Consider the following 22,797-nt stretch of genomic DNA (forward strand, 5'->3'; position numbering starts at 1 on the left):
ATTTTGAGCTTTTAAAAATTATATGAAGGTATTTAAAATTCAATTAATATTATTATTAATTAAATTATTATTATTTTGTTGGTAATAAATAGACCGTTCGTCCGTTTAATACGAAACGAACGCGTCTAGACTCGGAAAAATATTCTGCTTTTATTGAAAATACTTTCGAGACTTAAATTCTTTTGTATCGAAGGTCGTGTTTTGCGAGTCTTTCGGAGTCGGTTATTGATCGATAAATATTATTTTTTGACCTGATTTCAATTTCGAATGTACCGAGTCAAATGTTTTGACTAACTGAATCATATGTTATATGAATTATGTGGGACATGCCTTATATATTTACATGTTAAGTGAATTGTGAGACCACGTGTCTTTTAAACTTCATATTATTAAATGTGATCCCTATCTGTGAATATCGGGTGGGTAGACGACAAGGATAAGTGTAAAATAGATAATTATATATTATCAGATAATTGAAGTGGTATCTTTTATGATAGATACATATTGTTCGAGACGTTCAATGCCATACAGTGATAGTAAAAGTAAAGCTTGATTGTGTGTGGTACTAAGATAAATAAATACGTAATAGAGATAAATATAGAGTGGTGATTGACAAAAAAGGGTCATATAGCCTATCACTAGAGACACATATATACCAGAACTGAGTTATATGGAAGATAGTTAAAGATCAAAGGATTATCAATTGAGGCAAGTATTCTCGAACTTTCTTGTGATATGTTGCATGTATTTCTTTCCTATTCTAAGTTCAGAATAGTTAACTGTTTTATATTTCCTTGCAATTACTCTTAATTATGCACGTACCTTTCATTATTGTTCCTTTATTATTGATTGATCTCTTGAGCAAATACCTATTATTCCAGGTTTTTTGTGAACCCTGAATCAGGATGTTTTGAAATCAAAATGATTTGATATCAAAATGATTTGATATCAAAATACTCTACGGGATGGATGGTTATGATGAGGGTCAGAAATGAACTGGACCCTATGGGCCGGGGATGGACCGGACCCTTAATTACGAGGCCATAGTGCATGGGTACCTCGATGGATCTATACATATGAGTATAGATCTGTACTATATCCTGTCTAATCAGTAGGGTATGAGCATGATTGTGGGTTCTAGTGTGCAGTCTAATTTATTGTTGATGACCATTACCGGCATTCCTTCTTGAAAAGTTCTATGATTAAAAACTGGACAAATATTGGATTTAAAAAGATGAATAAGTAAATTACTCGTTGCTTTGATTTATTATAGAGGGCTAGTAAAGGCCAATGTTTTATTCGCTCAACTGCTTCAAATAAATAGAAATGTTTATAAATTATTCAAAAATTTTGTCCGGAAATTTCTTTTGATATTGATACCTGGAAAGACTATATAAGAATATGTGGAAGTATGATAGGATTGACAAGCCATATAAGATAGGAAAGATCCCTAAGTATACTCATTTTGAGTTTGAGTTGAGTGTGAATTAAGATTAGCAAATCCGATATGAATTAGTAAGATAAGATATTGTTAAGATATGTGTGAGGCAAATATATTGACGCTATTAGTATATTGAGTACCCAAATCTTATGGTTGCAAGGAATCAACAGTTCGACGAAGATGGTATAAATTACCCTGATTTTCATATGGTTTTAAATGAAATTGAGATTAATCCTTTCTGGAACCTTGTATAAGGAGAGGTAGATGAGTTTTAGTATGATTCGACTTAGAATTGTGTAGTAGGACAAGTTCCAGGATGGAGACAATGAGTTGATTAGAGAGCCAGCGTAGCAAGTTTCAAAGGCACCACGGTTGTGAGAAGTTTCTTATCACTTGTTGGGTACTGCGCAGGGAACGACATATCTACCTTATTAGGTATACTTAAGATTAACAAGAAGATACGACCTTATCTACGGATAGAATGTTAAAATATGTTAATTGGTTGTAATTATGACATCAAGGATGACGGTGAGAATATAAAATATAGTATTAGATGTCAGCATTGTAGATAGAGTTATGAATAAAATAGTATGCAACGGTAAATGAAGTTTTCATCGACTAACAAATACGAAAAGAACCCAAAGAGAAATAGTAGATATACTGAAGTGGAGGGACTCTTATGTGGTCATTTCTTTAATTAGGTACCTCATTAGTGGATTATGAGAATAATAAACAACTCATATAGTAATGATGACCATGTGTGCAATTTTTAAAACTTTAAAACAAGGTTTTGAAAAAGAGTTTCTTAACAAAACTTCTAAAAGTTCTTTAAATGGAATGAGTTTTTAAAATTTGGTTGTCAAATTACTACTTGAGATTCTTGTTATTATAAGCATTAGACTATCCAGAAGAATACTTGATCTAGACCCAATATTATTAGCTCTGAGGGCCAAGTAGACCCGTTATTATAGAGAAGTTTAAAGTTTTTCCGTTAAAGATGAATGCAAACCTTGTTTAATAATATGAACAATAGAATTAATGTGCGGAAATATTATTTACCCAATTCATGAAATTATTAAAATTTAAAAAGATTCCTTGACCCAAAAGAAGTCGGATGATGACTGAAAAAAATAGAGGAATCTTCCAAACGACTGGAGAAGAATATTATTCTTATCGACGAAGTCGAGGCATTGCATAAACAATGGCTATTCTACGCAGCATAGACGAAGTTAGAAGCTATGATTATAAATCCCGTAAGAACGCGATTATGGTCGAATTATTGGAGTATCAAACATGAAGGTATGACGCTAAAATAAAAGACCTAATAGTAGGGAATTGACATAGCAGATGAATTTATGAAGGCATTTCCTAAGGACTTTCTGAAGTTATTAGTTGTAAGTGAAACGCGAATGGCGTCTAACGGTATCATTCTCTTCTATAACATGATCGTGTATATTCTTCTAAATTCTTGAATAAATATAAATTTCTTTCGTTAGTCCGTTCAATGAGGCAATAAAGAAGAAGATGTTATTGTATTCCCTTTTCAAATTATTTCTCCTTAAAAATATTTCTTCTGATTGAGACAAACAGTGTTATGATATGACATTTTATCGAAATGACGAAGAGTCTGGTGAGACGCCACTCAATCATATGTAGTATACCATTTAGTATGAAAGACTGGCCATCTTAAGTACGAATATAATTATCTCATTCATATCTAAATCATCATTTATTCTTTCTTCTTCAATCATAATTTATTGACTTATGGTCATTCCAGTTGTTTCATTGCAGTATTGTTTTTCATAAAAGTTCTTCAATCTGAATCATATACACAAATTCTCTTCTTGTGTAAGATGTACTCTTTGAGTGTTTTAAAAAGAAGTGGATTAATCCCGTGTAGTAGATGAAATTACATATTGAGTATAGATATGATTGCAAACCAATGAATGATGGACATTTACGTGCAAAAGAATAATCAATATACAATTAACGTGTTGTTACAAAGATATCAAATTAGAAATGTGCATCTGCGAGACATGATTGTTCTTATTGCGAGGATTTTATCATAACGCTATATTTTGTTAACATGACACCTTTTAGGATAAGAAACTCTGACGTGAAAGGATGGAGAGGAAGGAACAAAATAGAAGAAAGTCCAAGAAATCCAAATCACTCAAACTCAAACCCTTAAACCTAGCCAATCAAACACTCAACAACTCCAACCTCAAATCCTAAATACATGTACAAACAAAATGCAAATTCCTTACTCAAAATATCAATCACAACCATCCATGTATTTTTGAAGAAAATCTCAAATCTACCTTCATTCAAGCCTCAAATGAAGACTCACTGCAAAATTGTTGGGAGAAAACCTAAGAAAATTCAAGCTAATATTGGCGCTATCTGGAACTACTTCAATCAAGCTGATTTTCTACCTATAAGTGGGAGCATAACAGATGATGACTATCACCAATAATTAGCTGAGGAGATAGTTAAAGTTTGGGTTGTCTCTCTGGGAGAAGTCAGAATCTACTACTTGGATTGCTCCTTCATTATGCTTAGCAAAGAACTAATGTAAATATTTTCAGCCACATAATTGAAGAGAGTGATAAGTTTGATGAAGGATAAAGATTCAAGCACAAGGATGTGGATGGCGTGCTAGGTCAAGGCTGAGAGGGAAGAAAGAGAAAGGAAATATGCCAAAGAGATTGAAATGTTTGAACAAAGATTAAATGAGATCAAGGCAAGGGGGTTGAGTAGAATTTTGAAAGATGGACATTTTACGAACATTACAGTTGACAGATTTTCAAGATTCAGGGTTAATTACCTCAACAATTACTAATTGGATGAATGGCTCAAACTGGTGACAACCTTAAGAGGGACAAAAATTATTGAAGAACTTCAAGTGCTAGTAAATATTAAGGACATCATTAGGAAAGAACCATGTTATGAGAAATTCACCTGATGTTTATAATTTTGAACTGATGTAATTGATCAAGGTATAAACCGTGTAATTCTTATTTAATCTATCAATTATTGTATTTGATTTTAGCTTAGGGTTATTCTTGTTATCAGGCATGAATTTATGATAAGCAATCTTCTCATAACTTGGGGGAGATTGTTGTTCAAGACATGTCTACATAATAACAAGACTAAGTCAAATTGACAACCCTAAGATTCAGTTATATGATAAATAATATTTATATTTTGTAATTGTGTTCCTTGAGTCTGTAAAAATGTTTAGTAGATTAGATTGGGGGATTTTTCTGTGAACAATTTCAAGCTAAGGAATAAAATCTGGAAGAAGATCAAGTCATGATCTTGCCTCCGAGAAAAGATGTAGAAGCTTGGAGTTGAATAATGTTGTTCTAGAAAAATGTTCTAAGTCAAGATATCGACAAGTCACAGATCAAGGTATATCAAGAAGTCATTCGAGTAGTCCAAAATGAGTTATAGAGAAGTTTCAGAGATATCAACAAGTCAAATTAAGATGTAGAAAACTGGAGATATCGACAAGTCATTTTTTCCTGTAGAGATCTCAGAAATATCGACAATTGGAGATCTCGACATACTTCTCAAATTCAGAATAAAGACAAGTTAAAGATTCAAGATTATCAGTCAACAAACAATTAGTTCACTGAATTGGAAAGTCTACAAAAACAGCTTGAAGAATACAAGATCAAGGGCCAAGATTCACTGGACAATGGGTGGTCACAGACCTGCAATATTCTGTACAGATTTGCTAACACCATAAAAGGAAATAGACAAGGTTGCTTTAGAAATTGGTTTAGTACATTTTAGTACAATTTTTGTAAACCCGTGTTGCTAGTCTATAAGTATGCACGGGTCATTAGTTTACAAGTAACAAATAGATCTAGATTTTCTTGTATTCTCTCAAGATAGAAGTCGAGTTCTTATTTTCTTAAGAACACGAATTTGTAGCAATACAAACTTAATTAATTAAATTAAGTTTGTTTTTGATATAGTGTGTTCTATGTGATCTTGTGAAACATAATATCTACATCTTTTAACTGTTTTGTTCAAACCATAATCCAAAAAGCTTAAATACAAAGAAAAATCTAAGAAACACATTCACCCCTCCCTGTGTTATAACATTCAATTTCTAACAACCCTTATATAAGATGGTTACGTCAACCTTATTTATATATCTAATTCTAAGTACCAGGAACATATTATGAACATATTAAACATAATAAACCTTCAGGTTTGAAGCGTGCCAAGTGCGGGGAACTTCATCACCGTTCAAGGTCTCTAACTTGTGGGATCCTCATCCCAAAATCTTCCTGACCTTATAAGGCCCTTCCTAGTTAGGGGCTAGCTTTCCTATCTCCCCGACTCCTGATGCCTCAATCTTTCTTAAGACTGAGTCTCCTTGCTGAAAGAATCTTTCCTTAGCCCTTCTATTAAAATAGAAGGAGGCTCTTCGTTGATGCTCTGTATTGTGGGTGTTGGCCTCATCTATGACCTCATCAATGACATCGAGAGCGAGCCTCATGCCTTCTTCATTGGTTTTTAGTTCATAAGCTTCGACCCTCTGTGATCCATGGGTGCTTTGTAGAGGTACTACAACTTCGGCTCCATAAGCCAACATGAATGGGGTAGCTTTAGTGGTCACTTTGCAGGTGGTTTGATATGCCCAGAGTATAGGCAGTAACTCATCCGCCCACCTCGAGCGTTCGATCCTTTTTTTAGTCCATCAAGGATAATCCGGTTAGCAAGTTTTGCCTGTCTGTTCTCCTGTGGATGAGCAATCGAGGTAAAGCGAAGTTCTATGTTATTGTCGTCACAGTACTTTTTGAACTCTGCATTATCAAATTATCGCCCATTATCTGTGACAAGGATGCACGGGATATCAAACTGACATATCACATTTTCCCAGAAGAATTGGGTAATTTGCTTGGTGGTTATCTTGGCTAGTTCCTTGGCCTCAATCCAATTTATGAAGTAGTTTATGGCTACCACAATGAACTTCCTCTATCCCGATACCACGGGAAATGGACCAAGTATATCCATTCCCCACATTATGAAAGGGATGGGTATGCTGATGGATGTAAGCCTATCTAGGGGCTTTCGTAAGGAGCATGCCTCTGGCATCTATCGCATTTATTTACATAAGCCTTTGCATCGGCTAACATCATTGGCCAATAGAATCCCAATCGAGTTATCTTGTGAGCGAGAGCCCTGCCATTCAAGTGTTGTCCATAAATCCCTTCATAGGATTTCTTAAGCGCCTCCTCTGCTTCAAGAGGTCTTAAGCACTTCAGGTATGGAATAAAAAAATACCTTTTGTATAGAAGGCCTTCAATCAACGAATACCTCAATGCTATCACCGACAACTTATGTGCCTCCTGGGCATCATCGAGAAGCCATCCAGTCTCAAGGTGAGTATTGATTGAATTTATCCAACAACTTTTCATGCCAATTAGTGCTATCAAATTTATGATATGTATAGTAGGGCTCTTCAGGACCTGGAAGTAGATACTTCTCGGGTAGTTCTCAATTTCAGACGAGGCTAACTTAGATAGGGCGTCGGCCGTGGTGTTCTCCTCTCTCGGAACATGTTCAGCGTACCATTCATTTAATTGAATCAGTATTCCCTTTATAACTCAGGTACTTGGCCATTGTATCATCCTTGGCCTTAAACTCTCCATTGACTTGAGTAACCACAAGTCTTGAATCTCCATAGTTTTTAAGATTTTTAGCCCTCACGGATCTAGCCAAGCCTAAGCCGGCTATCAAATCTTCGTATTTTGCTTTGCTGTTCGTAGTCAACAAGTCCAACTTCAAAGAATACTCAATCATAAACCCTTCGGGGCTTTGCAAGACTAGGATTACACCACTAGATTTGATTTTGGATGCTCCATCAAAATAAAGGACCCAATACTCTTTCAGAGTCGCACCTTTATATTTTTCTTTCTCTTCTCCTTCCGGGGTCACTATTTCTTGCCCCCGTACTTTTTGGTCGTTAATGGTACAGTCGACCACAAAGTCTGCTAAGGCTTGAGCCTTGATGGTTATTTGAGGCTTGTATTTGATGTCAAATTCTCCAAACTCAATCTCTCACTTGATGAGGCCTTCCGCTGGCCTTCCGACTATAAATAATGTTCCTCAAGGGTTGGTCCGTCAGGACTTTGATCTTGTGGGCCTGGAAGTATGGTCTTAACTTCCTCGAGGCTATGATGAGGGCAAGTGAGAAATTGTCAATGATAGAATAATTCAACTCCGCTCTGTGGAGTACCTTGCTCACGTAGTGAACAAGCTTCACGAGTTCTTTTTCTTCCTTTATCAGGAATGCACTAATGGCTTGTTCAAATACCGCAAGGTATAAGTAAAGGATGTCCTCCGGACTAGGTTTGACCAACAACAGGGCTTCAATCATGTACTTCTTCAGCTTCTCGAAGGTCTCTTGACTTTCAACTATCCACTCTAAGTTTTTCACCTTCTTGGGGGTTTTGAAAAAGGGCAGGCATTTATCTCCATACTTGAAGATAAACCTCCCTAGAGCTGGGATTCTTCTGGTCATCTCCTGAACATCCTTGATAGAGTGTGCTGGTTCCATATCTAGGATAGCTTTGATCTTCTCAAGGTTAACCTAGATCCTCCTCTTTGAGACCCTGTGCCCCAAAAATTTTCCAGACCCAACACTAAAAGCACACTTGGAGGGGTTTAACATCATCTTGTGGTGCTCAACACTTTAAATGCCTCTCTGAGGTGATTAATATGATCGAAATTGGATATAATTTTGACTAACATGTCATCAACATAGTCCTCCAGGGTCTTTCAAATTAGATGGGCAAGCATCTTATTTACCAATTTTTGGTAAGTAGCTCCTGTTCTTAAGTCCAAAAGCCATAATAAAAGATACCAAAGTCAGTTATGAAAGATACCCTGAGGGTGTCATCTTTATGCATCTTGATCTGATTGTAATCGCTGAAATAATTCATGAAGCTCAGCAGCTCGTGTTCAGCCGTGGCATCGATCAGGGTATCAATCCTTGGTAGGGGTAGCAGTCCCTAGGACAAATATCATTTTGGAGAGTGAAGTTGATGCACATTCTCCACTTCCCATTGGCCTTCTTGACCATTACGCGGTTTGCCAACCACTTAGGTAAATGCACTTCCTCTATGAACCCAGCTTCTAGGAGCTTATCGACCTTCTGTTTAATGGATTCCAGCCTATCAAGGGCACAAGTTCTCTATTTCTGCTTCACGGCCTTCCGATTTGGATCGATATTGAACTTATGAGTTATAAGGTTGATGTCAATCCCAGGCATATCAGCTGACATTCACGCAAACACATCATTGTTCTTTTATAAGAAGGTTGTCAATAGGCCCTTCAGGGGCTTGTCCAAAGATGCTCCATATATGTAACCTTCTCCGGATCTAAGAAGTCTAGGGAAATTGGGAATAAGTCCTCTAATGTCTTCCCTCAAATTTCTTCATTCTCACGGACATCCATGTCTTCAATGGGGAGAACCTTCCCCCAATTCCATCGGGCCTAAGTGCTGCAATATAGATACTGGGGCCATTTTATGAACTCATCTTGCCTCACTGATTCCGTTCCTTATTGGGAAATTTAGTACCATGTGATAGATTGAGGGCACAGCCATAAGCCATAGATCCCTGTTCTTCCCATGATAGCATTGTAAGTAGAGGCTGCCTTAACAACCTGAAAGTTTAACATCTAGGTGGCCTCCCCGGGCTCTTCCCCAATAGTCACAAGAAGTTGTATCGCTCCTTCGACTTGGCATTCCACTTGGTTAAACCCATAAATGGGTGCGTCGGTCGGAGTTAACTGGGAGTCATTGTACCCCATTCTTAGAAATGTGTCATGGAATAGAATATCCACAGTAGCTCCGTTGTCCACTAGGACCCTCATAACGGGATAATTTCCAATTATCATTACTACAAGGTCATCCGGAGAAAATTTCAAACCTTCAAGGTTAGGGTCACCGAACTCGAGCGTCATCTTTGATATAGAACGCTTAGATGGCTCTCTGATTATGCTCATTACCTCTCTCGCATAAGCTTTTCGAGAGTTCCTTATAGTCCAAGTTGCTGTAGGTCCTCCTGAGATCATGTTGATTACTGGCCCTCGAGGTTGTGGGTTGCAATCCCTGTCGTTACCCCTTCGATCCTCATCTCTTCGATCATTATCTCTTTTTTGGCCTCCAGCCTCTTCACCCTTAGTGAAGCGTCCAAACTTTCCTCTTCGGATCAAATACTCGATCTCATCCTTGAGTCACCTATAATCATCAGTATCATAACCAACATCTTTATGGTACCTACAGTATTAACTCTTGTCTCTTTTCTCGGGGTCTCCCCTTAGTGGCTTCGACCATTTGAACTCTTTGTCTTTCTCAATTTCCAGAAGCATTTTGCTTCTTGGAGTGTTCAACCTTGCATATTCAGTGAACCTTGGTTGTTGATTCTTCTTAGAAGAGGAGCCAGAGTTTCTGCTAGTTCGAGGATACTTGTCCTTGGCATCATACTCCTGATCCGGCTTCCGCTTCTTGTTATCTGCGGGCTCATTATTCACCACCGTGTTTTCATACTCTCCTCCACCTTGATATACTTTCCGGCCCTATCCTGGAGCTACAGCATGCTTTCAAGAGGGCATTTGGCCAGGGATATCTTGAAGAACTCATCTTTAGTCCCTTGTTGTAGGGCTATTATGGCTACCTTGTAGTCAAGATCTGGGACCTTCAGGGCCTTCTTTATGAATCGGTTCAGGTAGTCTCTAAGGGACTGTTAGTTGCTAAGCACGCACTAATAATTCACGCAAGTATACGTGATCGCAAGTACTATACAATTATTTCTAGTTCATTCCCACAGGGATTGGTTTAGGTTAACTTTGTGATTTATGCACTTATGCAACAATGATATGACTATTATTCAATGCTAAGACGAATACAAATTGGGTTTTGATTATAATACGATTAACTATTGAGAATTATATTAGAGAACATAAACTAATAGATTAAAGAGATTTGAATAATATATGACACAAACATGGGATTATAACCTCATTAAATACTTCATTCAATAGCCTTATTGTTCTTAACCTTAACATGTAATGGTGATGACACTAATCAGACAACACGAAACTGCTAAACGCCCACTTTCGTTGCACAAATAACATACTTCCAGACATCCAAAAAAGAGATAGAAGCTGAACAGACACCAATTATATTGAGACCCTATATGTCTATAAAATTTTACAACATAATGGCTTAATGCACAAGTTATCTATCGTGATTACATAGGGAAATTAAGATGGTTAAAATTACATACGAATCATGCATAACAATAACACATGAACCTATGCTAGCATGACAAGTTTTAAATCCTTAAATTCACTATCGCTTCATTAAAGATTAACATGCTATCTTATAAGTTCGCGATGCTCATAAGACGAATAAGCACAACCAATACTAGGTTATCATACAATCACCACACACTAAAGCATCGAAACAAATTAACTAAAGAAATCCATAGATAAATCCGCTAGAACTCCACGATAACAATTAGCCCATAATCGGACTCATCATCAACGTGGGTTCCGATAAAAGTATGGTATAATAAACGTAGTCTTGATACTGAATAAATAATAAACTAAGTACGAAATAAGAGTATAAGTTCACGAATAAGAAAACTAGCATCCAAAGTTACAACTTAGAACAAAGAATCACAGGTATAAACTAGGTCTTCTTCGCCTTTGTTGAATTATGCTAAAATGGTCTTCTTACGCCTTCTCCTTGTGCTCTGGTACGTCTCTCTTGAAAAACGACCTTTATTTAGGTATATATAGCAGCCCATGCGTTGTATAAGTCCTCCAATCAAAAGCCCACAATAATCAAGATTCTAAAATCGCGACCCGGCGCGGGCGCGCGCTTGATCAGCGCGGGCGCGCTGTGTCTCTGTACTTTGGGCGCGGCCGCGTGCTATGATAGCGCGGGCGCACCGACATTCTGGAGAAAATTCCATTTTCTTCTTTTCTTTCTACAATGAGTTGGTCTTCACGGGCTTTGTTCCTTGGACACCATCCTAACACTATATTAGCATCAAATCAATGCTAATTCACCTGAATTCCGGATTAATGCCTGAAATGAAAAAAACACTAGAAAATGCATTAAACACCGACAACTTGAGTATAATAATACCAATTCAAAGCTTAATGGAGTGTTATAAAGTGTCATAAATGCCACTCAACATACCCCCAAACTTGTATTGATGCTTGTCCTCAAGCATAAACAGACTCAAAGAACAAGAAATAAAAATGCATGAATGTAACTAAATGAATGCAACGATCCCCATAGAATAACTAAACCAATCAACAAGCAACATCTCAACAAATGCAGTTATTTGTGTACAGATCAATCAAACCTTACAAATCAACTTACAAACTAGAGACGTGCGTGTGTGCAAATTCTTACAGATATACTATCGCAACTAGATCAATAATCATGACTCACTACTCATCAAAGCAATCACAAGGTTATAAATAAAATAAAAGCTAGACTCAAAATAACTTATAACACTTCAATTCTTATATTGGAGTTTTATATGGATTCATGCTTTTATTCACAACAAAACAATACAAGTATGCTTATTTGACCGTGTAATGAGTGAGGTCCACAAAAGACATATACAATACTACCCATGTAGCGATCATTAGGTTGACGGATCCCAGAATATAAAAGCCTTAGGTTACTAGGCACAAAGTCCCCTAAGAACTTAATAACTCGAGTACTAAAGAGCCCACTCGTGATTAATTATATATAACACTTATTTTTCTCTTTTTTCTTTTGATTTTTTTTCAAAAATTTCTGAACGAGTGTGTTTCGCTCCATCTCGTTCAACCCTAAACTACTCATATAAATATGAGCCGGCTATTAGCCATTTGATACCTAGCCACAACAACTAGCAATGAAATCCAATTTCTTCAATTTTTTAAAAGTCCATACTATTTTACCATTAAGAGATTATCCTAAATTCAAAATATAAACAAGCGATTAAACTTCGACAAACAAACAAACCATGGTCATGATCTAGCACTCAAGAAACCTATAAGACTTAGTGAAATACAAGTATCTCTAGCATGCAAATCAATTCGATACGATTTAATATCACTAAACACGACATCACTACACTAGCATCAATATCACAAGTCAATCAGAAAAATCATCTAAGGGATCATGTTATTATGCAAATGCATGAACTATATGAACAAACTATCATAAAAACTACAAAAATAAAAAAAACTACATGGAAAAATATGCAACTATATACACTAAACTATCATGAATATGCAAACTATATGTGACTCACACAAAATATATTCCTTAGACTACTACACCCAAACTTAAAATTTTCACTGTCCTCAGTGAAGGTAATAGTAAGGAATCAGGCATACCTACTCGGAATCAGGATCTTCACCCCCAATGGGTGGAGTGTCAGGCATGTCTGGAGGTGGATACACGGAGTCCTCACCCAATACTGGCCACTGGATGTCCACACCCGTGGCTCTGAATGTAGTCCCTAACACCTGGGTGAGATCACGTTCAAACCGACTATGGATGTCATGTATCGCATCCATCCTCCTTTCTAAACACCTATGTTGCGTCATGCTCATACTAACTCCAACATCCGATCCTGCTTCCTCCTGCTCCTGCTGTGATGGACCAGCCTCCTCACCCAACTGAGCTCTCTAGCCCACCTCACGGGCAAACTTTGAACCACCAACATACATCTGATCATATGGCCGATTTTCCGGAAGAAAATTAAATGAATAACCAAGCCCCTTAGGATCGGGCTTACCACCGTACCACTCTACCATACTCAATATTATCGAACTATCGATAACAGAACTAGGAAGCTGAAGCTGCTCATGTGCGGCCCAACAGACATGAACTACGGCGTACAACTTCGTCACAGTGGATGCATAGGGTATGGAACCCGTAGTACTCCCTCACAAAAACCTCATAATACCTTGGTAATTAACCATACCATGGTCCATATAGTCACCCTGCGAAATACCCCATAACAAACGTGCACGCTCCACGATAACCTCATGCATATGAGAAGAGGCATGATATTAGCACAAATAAAAGAATTCCATGCGTGTGCAAACCTGTTCATGCACGAAGCAGGGAATGTGGCATAATCAGTCGTGCCCCTCTTGAAATTCTAATGAGTCTTAGGCACACACAGATTAGAAAAAATCAAATCCAAATCAAAGTCCTCTGATGTCTTATAGCTCCAGGTGTCCTGACCGGGCCTCCTCGCGGGCTGATCAATCACCCTCCTTATCGCCTCAGCACTGTACTCTACCGTCAACCCCCTAACTACAGTAAAACCATTCTTCTCTGCCTTAGCATTATCATAGAACTCTCGAACAACACTCATGAGCACAGCAACGGGTGCCTCGTAAAAAATAACCCAACCCATCTCCAAGATCATCTCCAACAACCTACCATCCTTCCCCGATGGCAGAATACCACGCTCCTTGGCTATAGGCTTCGAGAGAAGCCTCGTATACTCCGCTTCACTCTCGGGAATGGAAAACCTTGGCCTCTCTGCACTCGAAGAATTAGTGGTGTTGCTGCTTACTTAGGTTCTTTGTCTCTTGGGTGCCATTGGGATTGAATAAGAGAGAATAAGAGATAAGTGTTTGAGAGAGAATTGTGTTTGAGAATTTGAGAAGTGGTGGAGAAGTTTGTGTATAAGTGTATGTATATATAGAAGGTGACGAGAGAATTAGATATGGAATAGCAGTGGGAATTGATTATGGGAATAATGAGAATAATGGGTTTGATTTATAGAGGGAAATTTGGGTTGTGAAAGAGTAAAATTCGGGTAGGAATTGATTTTTAAAAGAAGTCTCTGATTTTTTCTTTATTCCCAGCTTTTTATTTTTTTTAAAATTTGGGGGCAGCGCTGCCGGGCACTACCTCAGCGCGGGCGCGCCGTGCTTCTGTCTTTCCAGCGCGGCCGCGCTCTATCTCTGGAGAATTGGCGCGGCCGCCCCGCTTCCTCAGTGCGGGCGCGCCGTGCCACTGTAGTTGGCCCCAGAATTTTCATTTTTTTTATATTTTTCTCCTTTCTTTCTTCTTCCTCTATCTACTAATGTACAACAAACTTGGGTTGCCTACCAAGAAGCGCTTGCTTTACGTCGTTAGCTTAACGTAAAAATGCGAGATTAAACGGACAATAAAACGGCACTAACCACCTCGCGGTTTTCCCCATAGTAATGCTTCAACCTCTGATCATTTACCTTAAATGCTTGGCCCGGATCATTCTCAAAAATCTCCACCGCTCCATGTGGAAACACAGTTTTGACAACAAACGGCCCTGACCACCTTGACTTCAACTTTCTAGGAAAAAGAGGGAGACGAGAGTTGAACAAAAGAACTTGTTTCCCCGGCTCAAATGATTTGAGCACTAGACCCCTATCGTGCCACCTCTTGACTTTCTCCTTATACATTTTGTTATTTTCATATGCTTGAAGTCAAAACTCGTCGAGTTGATTCAATTGAAGCATCCTCTTCTTTCCAGCTGCATCCAAGTCCAGATTCAACTTCTTCAAAGCCCAATACGCTTTATTCTCGAGCTCCACCGGCAAATGACACCCCTTACCATAAACCAACTGATACGGTGACATCCCTAACGGAGTCTTGTACGCCGTTTGATACGCCCAAACAGCTTCATCAAGCTTCAAAGACCAATCTTTTTTCGATGGATACACAACTTTCTCTAAAATGCACTTGATCTCTCTTTTAGATACCTCATCTTGACCATTCGTCTGAGGATGATAAGTCGTAGCAATGCGATGATTCACATTATACCTTTGCATCATAGCAGTGAACTTACGATTGCAGAAATCCGACCCCTCATCACTGATTATGACTCTTGGAGTTCCAAATCTTGTGAATATCTTCTTGTGAAGAAAATTAAGCATTACCTTCGCATCGTTCATTGGCAATGCCTTAACTTCAACCCATTTTGACACATAATCAACCACCAACAAGATATACTGATTGTTACAAGATGAGACAAATGGCCCTATGAAGTCAATCCCCCAAACATCGAAGACTTTAACCTCGAGAAGCACATTAAGAGGCATCTCATCCCTCTTGGACATATTACCCACACGTTGACATCGATCACATTTAAAAACAAACTGATGAGCATCTTTAAATAAGGCCGGCCAAAAGAAACCTGCTTGAAGAATACGAGATGCTGTCTTTTCTCCACCATAATGTCCTCCATAAGCCATTGAGTGGAAATCTCGCAAGATCCCCCCCTGTTTGGCTGTAAGGAATACATCTCCTGGTGATTTGGTCATCTTCTTGTCAAAAAAGAAATGGTTCATCCCACATATACCACATCAATTCATGCAGAAACTTCTTTCTTTGAGCGGAAGTCAACTCTGGAGGCATAACGTTACTCACAAGGTAGTTCACAATGTCGGCGAACCACGGTTCTTCTGCTTGCACTCCAAATAATTGCTCATCGGGAAAAGATTCGTTAATCAATGACTTATCTTGAGAAGTAGCAATTGGATCCTCTAAATGCGAGAGATGATCAGCGACTTGATTTTCAATCCCTTTTATGGTACCATGGTATTATTATATACATCACTACAGGTACTTGTAAAGCCTGTGACCTTATTTTTTCGAGTTTGGTCTATACTTTTACTCTACTACTTCAAAAGTTAATCATAATCTACATGTCTGATTACCGGTTCTATTATATCAAGGTTACAACAATCGGAAATCCAAATATTTGTCCGGATTTTTGATTACTCATTTTTTAATAGCCGGGGTGATCTTTGAATCCGAGCACTCGATTGAGTTGATCGATTATAGTTGATATTCATTGTTGTTCATGTTATGACTAATAGACTAAGACAACAAGGTTTCCCCCTGGAAGTAGCAACATGATAATAATGAAATAAGATCACCCAAAAAATTGATCTATAATTCAAACTCTTGAAGTAAAAGAACCCATTAAATCAATCTAGACTTCGAGTCCTTCTTCGAGACGAGATATCGAATGGCAGCGTGATCAGTGAAAACTGTCACCTTCGTCCCAAGTAGATTCGATCGAAATTTCTCAAAACCATAAACAATAGCCAAAAGTTCTTTCTCAGTAGTGGTGTAGTTCAGTTGAGCACCATTCAGAGTCTTACTAGCATAATAGACTATATGAAATATGTTGTTCCTTCTTTGCCCAATAATTGCTCCAACTGCATAGTCACTTGCATCGTACATCATTTCAAATGGTTCAGACTAATCAGGTGCAGTTATGACAGGTGCCGTAATCAAACTCTTCTTCAGTGTCTCAAAAGCAGCGAGACATTCATCATCAAACTTGAAAGGAACATCTTTCTCTAGCAAATTGCACAACAACTTCGAAATCTTAGAGAAGTCCTTGATGAAACGCCTATTGAAACCCTCATGACCAAGAAAACTGTGAATTTCCTTAACAGAAATTGGTGGAGGAAGATTTTCCATAACCCCCACCTTGGCTTTGTCCACCTCAAGACCCTTATTAGAAACCTTGTGACCAAGAATGATGCCTTAGCGCACCATAAAATGACATTTCTCCCAATTGAGAATCAAATTTGTCTCAATGCACCTTTTCAGTACTAACCCAAGATTGTGCAAGCATTCATCATAAGAAGTTCCAAAGATCGAAAAATCATCCATGAACACTTTTACATTATTACCAATCACATCAGAGAAGATAGCCATCATACATCTCTGAAAAGTGGCTGGTGCTCCACATAGCCCAAAAAAACTCTTCGGAATGCAAAAGTACCAAAAGGATATGTGAATGTAGTCTTCTCTTGATCTTCTGGAGGGATGTAGATCTGGTTATATCCCGAATAGCCATCCAAAAGACAATAGTAATCATGCCCAACCAATCTATCAAGCATATTATCAATGAAAGGAAGAGGGAAGTGATCCTTCCTTGTAGCCTTGTTTAGCTTCCTATAATCCATGCAAACCTCCACCCCGTGACTGTTCGTGTAGGAATAAACTCATTCTTCTCATTAGCTACCATAGTGATACCACCTTTTTTTGGCACACACTGAACTGGGCTCATCCATGAACTGTCAGAAATAGGATAGATGATCCCTGCATCTAGCAAATTGAGAATTTCCTTCTTCACAACCTCTTTCATGATCATATTTATCCTTCTCTGGTGCTCAATAGTAGGCTTGCTTCCATCATCTAGTAGAATTTTGTGCTTGCAATACGAAGGGCTGATTCCCATGATATCTGCTATAGTCCAACCAATTGCCGATTTGAATTCTCTAAGAATTCTCAAAAGCTTCTCATCGTTGCTACGTGAAAGGTCAGATGCAATAATAACAGGCAAAGTAGATGCATCACCTAAAAATGCATACCTCAAATGTTCAGGTAAAGGCTTAAGCTCAAGAGTAGGAGCTTCCTCAATAGATGGCTTGAGGCGCTTTGGAGAACTTTTTAGCTCCTCCAATCCAAGAGATTCAAAATACATATCCATCTTTCGCTCCCAGGGAGAAGCATTCAAATATTGCAAGTCCTCTTCACCATCATCATCTTCACTATCGAAATTCCCCAAAAAGGCTTTTTTAAAGGCATCGGACCATTGCAATCGATCGAGTTCAGAATTGACCACATAATCGACCATCTCCACCTTAAAACACTCCTCATTTTCTGTAGGGAATTTCATGGCATTGAACACATTAAAAGTTACATCCTGATCCAACACTCGCATGGTGAACTCACCTTTCTGCACATCTATCAAGGTTTGGCCAGTAGCCAAGAAAGTTCTTCCCAAGATTATGGGAATATTCTTATCTTACTCGAAATCAAGAATTACAAAATCAGCAGGGAAGATGAGTTTATCCACCTTGACCAAGACATCCTCCACAATACCTAGCGGATATGTAATAGAACGGTCGGCCAACTGCAAAGTCATATAAGTAGGCTTTGGATCAGGCAAGTCTAACTTCTTGAAGATTGACAAGGGCATCAGATTGATGCTAGCTCCCAAGTCACATAAACACTTGTCAAAACACACATTTCCAGTTGTGCAAGGAATAGTGAAGCTTCCAGGATCTTTAAGCTTTGGAGGCAATTTTTGTTGCAGCACCGCACTGCATTCCTCCGTGAGAGCAACGGTCTCCAACTCATCAAGCTTCACTTTCCTAGAGAGAATACCTTTCATTAACTTCGCGTAACTAGGCATTTATTTAAGAGTTTCAGCGAAAGGGATGTTAATGTGAAGTTTCTTGAACACCTTCAGAAACTTCACAAACTGCTTATCCAGCTTTTTCTTTTGCAGCCTCTTAGGAAAGGGAGGTGGAGGATAAATCTGTTTTCCCCTGTATTACCCTCAGAAGAAGTGTGCTCAACAGTAGTCTTCCTTGGTTCCACTTCTGCTTCCTTATGCACTTCTTCTTCTTCAGCCTCAACTTCAGAATCCGGAGTCTTAGCTTTTTCAGGATTTACAACCTTACCAGACCTTAGTGTAATTGCTTCAACATGCTCCTTAGCTTCCTTATTGCCCGACACTTCAATATCGCTCAGAAGCGTGCCATGTTGACGATTCAGTAATGCATTAGCAATTTTCCCAATCTGATTTTCCAAGTTCTTGATAAAAATAGCTTGGCTCTTGCACATGAGCCTTAAATCCTCCAATTCAGATTTTTCATTAGCTTGCGGTAACTGCTGAAATTGAAGTTGTTACCTAGGGGCATATTGCGGTTGCTGAAACCCAGGAGGGTTACACTGCTTTGTTGTGTATGGCTGCTAAGATTGTTGCACCGCATTCTGATTGTAACTCCAGCTGAAGTTAGGATGATTGCGGTTATTATTATGATAAGTGGCTGGAGCTTGCTGCTGTGATCTCTGAAAGTTGTTCACAAATTGAGCTGATTCGCTAGAATTAGCACACTGCTCAGTTTCATGTGCCCCACATAAAAAATTCACACACACTAGTGATTTGATTAACTCCATAATTAGCCAAAGAGTCCACTTTCATCATCAAATCTTGAAATTGAGCAGTTATAGCAGTAAGTGTATCCACTTCCAGAATTCCTGCTACTTTGCCTTGCAACATTCTTTGCGTAGGATTCTGATATTCATTAGCTGCCATTAGCTCAATCAACTTATAAGTTTCATTATAGCTTTTGGCCTATAAGGCTCCACCAGACGCTGCATCAAGCATATGTCTAGATTATGCTCCTAAACCATTGTAGAAATAATTTATAATCATCCAATCAGGCATGCCATGATGTGGGAAATTCCTTAGCATCTCCTTGTATCGATCCCAAGCCTCACACAGAGACTCTCCAGTTTGTTGTGCAAACTTAGTAAGAGCATTCTTGATTGCAGCAGTTTTCGCCATAGGAAAGAATTTAGTGAGAAACTTTTGAGCAAGATCCTCCCATTTGGTGATAGACCCTGGTGGTAGCGAATATAACCAGAACTTTGCCTTATCCCTCAAAGAGAATTGGAAGAGTCGTAGCTTGATAGCATCTTCATTCAAGAATGAGAACTTTGCGTTATCCTATTGAACTTGAAAGTGTCGCAGATCTCGATGAAATCCCTGATGAGCATGTTGGGGTCTTCTGTAGGAGAACCCCCAAACTGAACTGAGTTCTGTATTATCTGAATCATGCTCGACTTGATCTCAAAAGGGTTAGCCGAGATGGCTGGTCTGATGATGCTTGACTGAAAATCATTGATCTTAGGCTGAGAATAGTCCTTCAAAGCCTTAGGAATTTCTGCCTGATCTCCCATCTCTATAAAGCTGGTTCCTCGACTTTCTCTTCTTCTTCTACTTTCTCTTCGTCCTCAAAAACTTCCCTTCGAACCACTACAGCTTCTTCATCGGCTTGGTCCAGAGTTCTCTTACGAGCCCGCGAACGCATATACATACACGCTCGCTAGAGTACCTGAAACATGAAAATGAAAAGAGTAGGTAAGTAACAATGTCCGAGTCAATGAACTTTAACGATCACTGATGACAAACACATAAACACAAAGTTAACACCGAGTCCCCGGCAGCGGCGCCAAAAACTTGTTAGTCGCTAAACACGCGCTAATAATTCACGCAAGTATACGCGATCGCAAGTAATATAGAATTATTTCTAGTTCATTCCCACAGGGACTGGTTTAGGTTAACTTTGTGATTTATGCACTTATGCAACAATGATATGACTATTATTCAATGCTAAGACGAATAACAAATTGGGTTTTGACTATACTACGATTAACTATTGAGAATTATACTAGAGAACATAAACTAAGAGATTAAAGAGATTTGAATAATATATGACACAAACATGGGATTCTAACTTCATTAAATACTTCATTCAATAGCCTTATTGTTCTTAACCTTAGCATATAATGGTGATGACATTAATCAGACAACACGAAACTGCTAAACGCCAACTTTCGTTGCACGAATAACATAGTGTCGGACATCCACAGAAGAGATAGAAGCTGAACAGACACCAATTATATTGAGACCCTGTATGTCAATATATTTTGACAACATAATGGCTTAATGAACAAGTTATCTATTGTGATTACATAGGGCAAGTAAGATGGTTAAAATTACCAACGAATCATGCATAACAGTAACACATGAACCTATGCTAGCATGACAAGTTTTAAATCCTTAAATTTACTGTCGCTTCATTAAAGATTAACACGCTATCTTATAAGTTCGCGATACTCATAATACGAATAAAAACAACCAATACTAGGTTATCATACAACCACCCCACACTAAAGCATCAAAATAAATTAACTAAAAAAATCAATAGATAAATTCGCTAGAACCCCACGATAACAATTAGCACATAATCAGACTCATCAGCAACGTGGGTTCTGATGAAAATATGGTATAATAAACGTAGTCTTTATCCTGAATAAATAATAAACCAAGTACGAAATAAGAGTATAGGTTCATGAATAAGAAAACTAGCATATAAAGTTACAACTTAGAACAAAGAATCACAAGTATAAACTAGGTCTTCTTCGCCTTTGTTGAATTGTGCTTAAACGGTCTTCTTACGCCTTCTCCTTGTGCTCTGGTACGTCTCTCTTGAAAAATGACCTTTATTTAGGTATATATAGAAGCCCATGAGTAGTAGAAGTCCTCCAATCAAAATCCCACAAGAATCAGGATTCTAAAATCCCGATCCGGCACGGCTGCGCGCTTGATCAGCGTGGGCGCGCTGTGTCTCTGTACTTTGGGTGCGGGCGCGCGCTATGACAATGCGGGCGCGCCGACCTTCTGGAGAAAATTCCATTTTCTTCTTTTCTTGCTGCAATGAGTTGGTCTTCACGAGCTTTGTTCTTTGAACACCATCCTAACACCATATTAGCATCAAATCAATGCTAATTCACCAGAATTCCAGATTAATGCCTGAAATGCAAAAACAGTAGAAAACACATTAAAACACCAACAACTTGAGTACAATAACACCAATTCAAAGTTTAATGGAGCGTTATAAAGTGTCATAAATGCCACTCAACAGGGACTCCTTTGCTCCTTATACTAAGCCCATGAGAGAAGCCGAACTCTTCTCGTGTACTCTACCACTAATAAACTGTTTGATGAAAGCCTGGCTCAAATCTTTGAAAGATCCAATCGAGTTAGGGGTAAACGACTGTACCACCTTTGAGCCATACTCAACAGGGCTTGAGAAAAGACCCGACACTTAATAGCGTCGTCCACGGGCTATAGCAACAGGGCGTTAGAGAATGTTTTGACATGGTTAGCTAGGTTGCCAGGATCATCATATGCTTTGATGGTGGACATCTTGAACTTCCTCGAGATGTGAGGATTCATTATCTCTTTGGTGAATGACGGGTTTGGATCATCAGGATCTCCTAGGGGCAAAATCACTTGAATCAGCCCTTGGGGCCATAGCTCTTCTTGGTGTTGAACCTTCCACGTCTATGATAGGAGGAAAATCCCTTTGTCTTGCTGAGAGTAGAGGTCTTGGTGTCAAGTGCATCTCCAGGTCATACTTCAACCTTTGTATCTCAACTTCATGAGCCCTAATCCTCTCTACATCTTGGGGAATCGTCCCTTGAGTGCTCCTGGGCTGTTGTTGGCCGCTAGGCATTGGCTCCTTACCAGCACATCTCCTCCTTGGAGCCACTTCATCCTCCGACAAGTTGGAGTCTCTAGCGGAGTAGGGTCCAAAGAACTCTTGATTCTGAGGGATGGGAACCAAGCCACGAATGTATAGGGGCGTCCGGCCTTATCCTTCACTTCGATTAGAGGGTCCACTTCCTCCAACCTCAGGGTATAAAGGCA

General features: G+C 38.7%; 1 non-coding gene across 1 annotated transcript; it reads left to right on the forward strand.

Annotated features, from left to right (window-relative positions):
* The first annotated feature begins 19,744 nt into the window (after positions 1-19,744).
* LOC141682168 (small nucleolar RNA R71) lies at positions 19,745-19,851 on the forward strand. Its single transcript, XR_012559570.1, has one exon. It is a non-coding gene; the product is annotated as a small nucleolar RNA R71 (small nucleolar RNA).
* Positions 19,852-22,797: the final 2,946 nt, after the last annotated feature.

Source organism: Apium graveolens, chromosome 8 (assembly GCF_009905375.1).
Source record: "Apium graveolens cultivar Ventura chromosome 8, ASM990537v1, whole genome shotgun sequence".
In the NCBI taxonomy this organism is placed as follows: Eukaryota; Viridiplantae; Streptophyta; class Magnoliopsida; order Apiales; family Apiaceae; genus Apium; species Apium graveolens.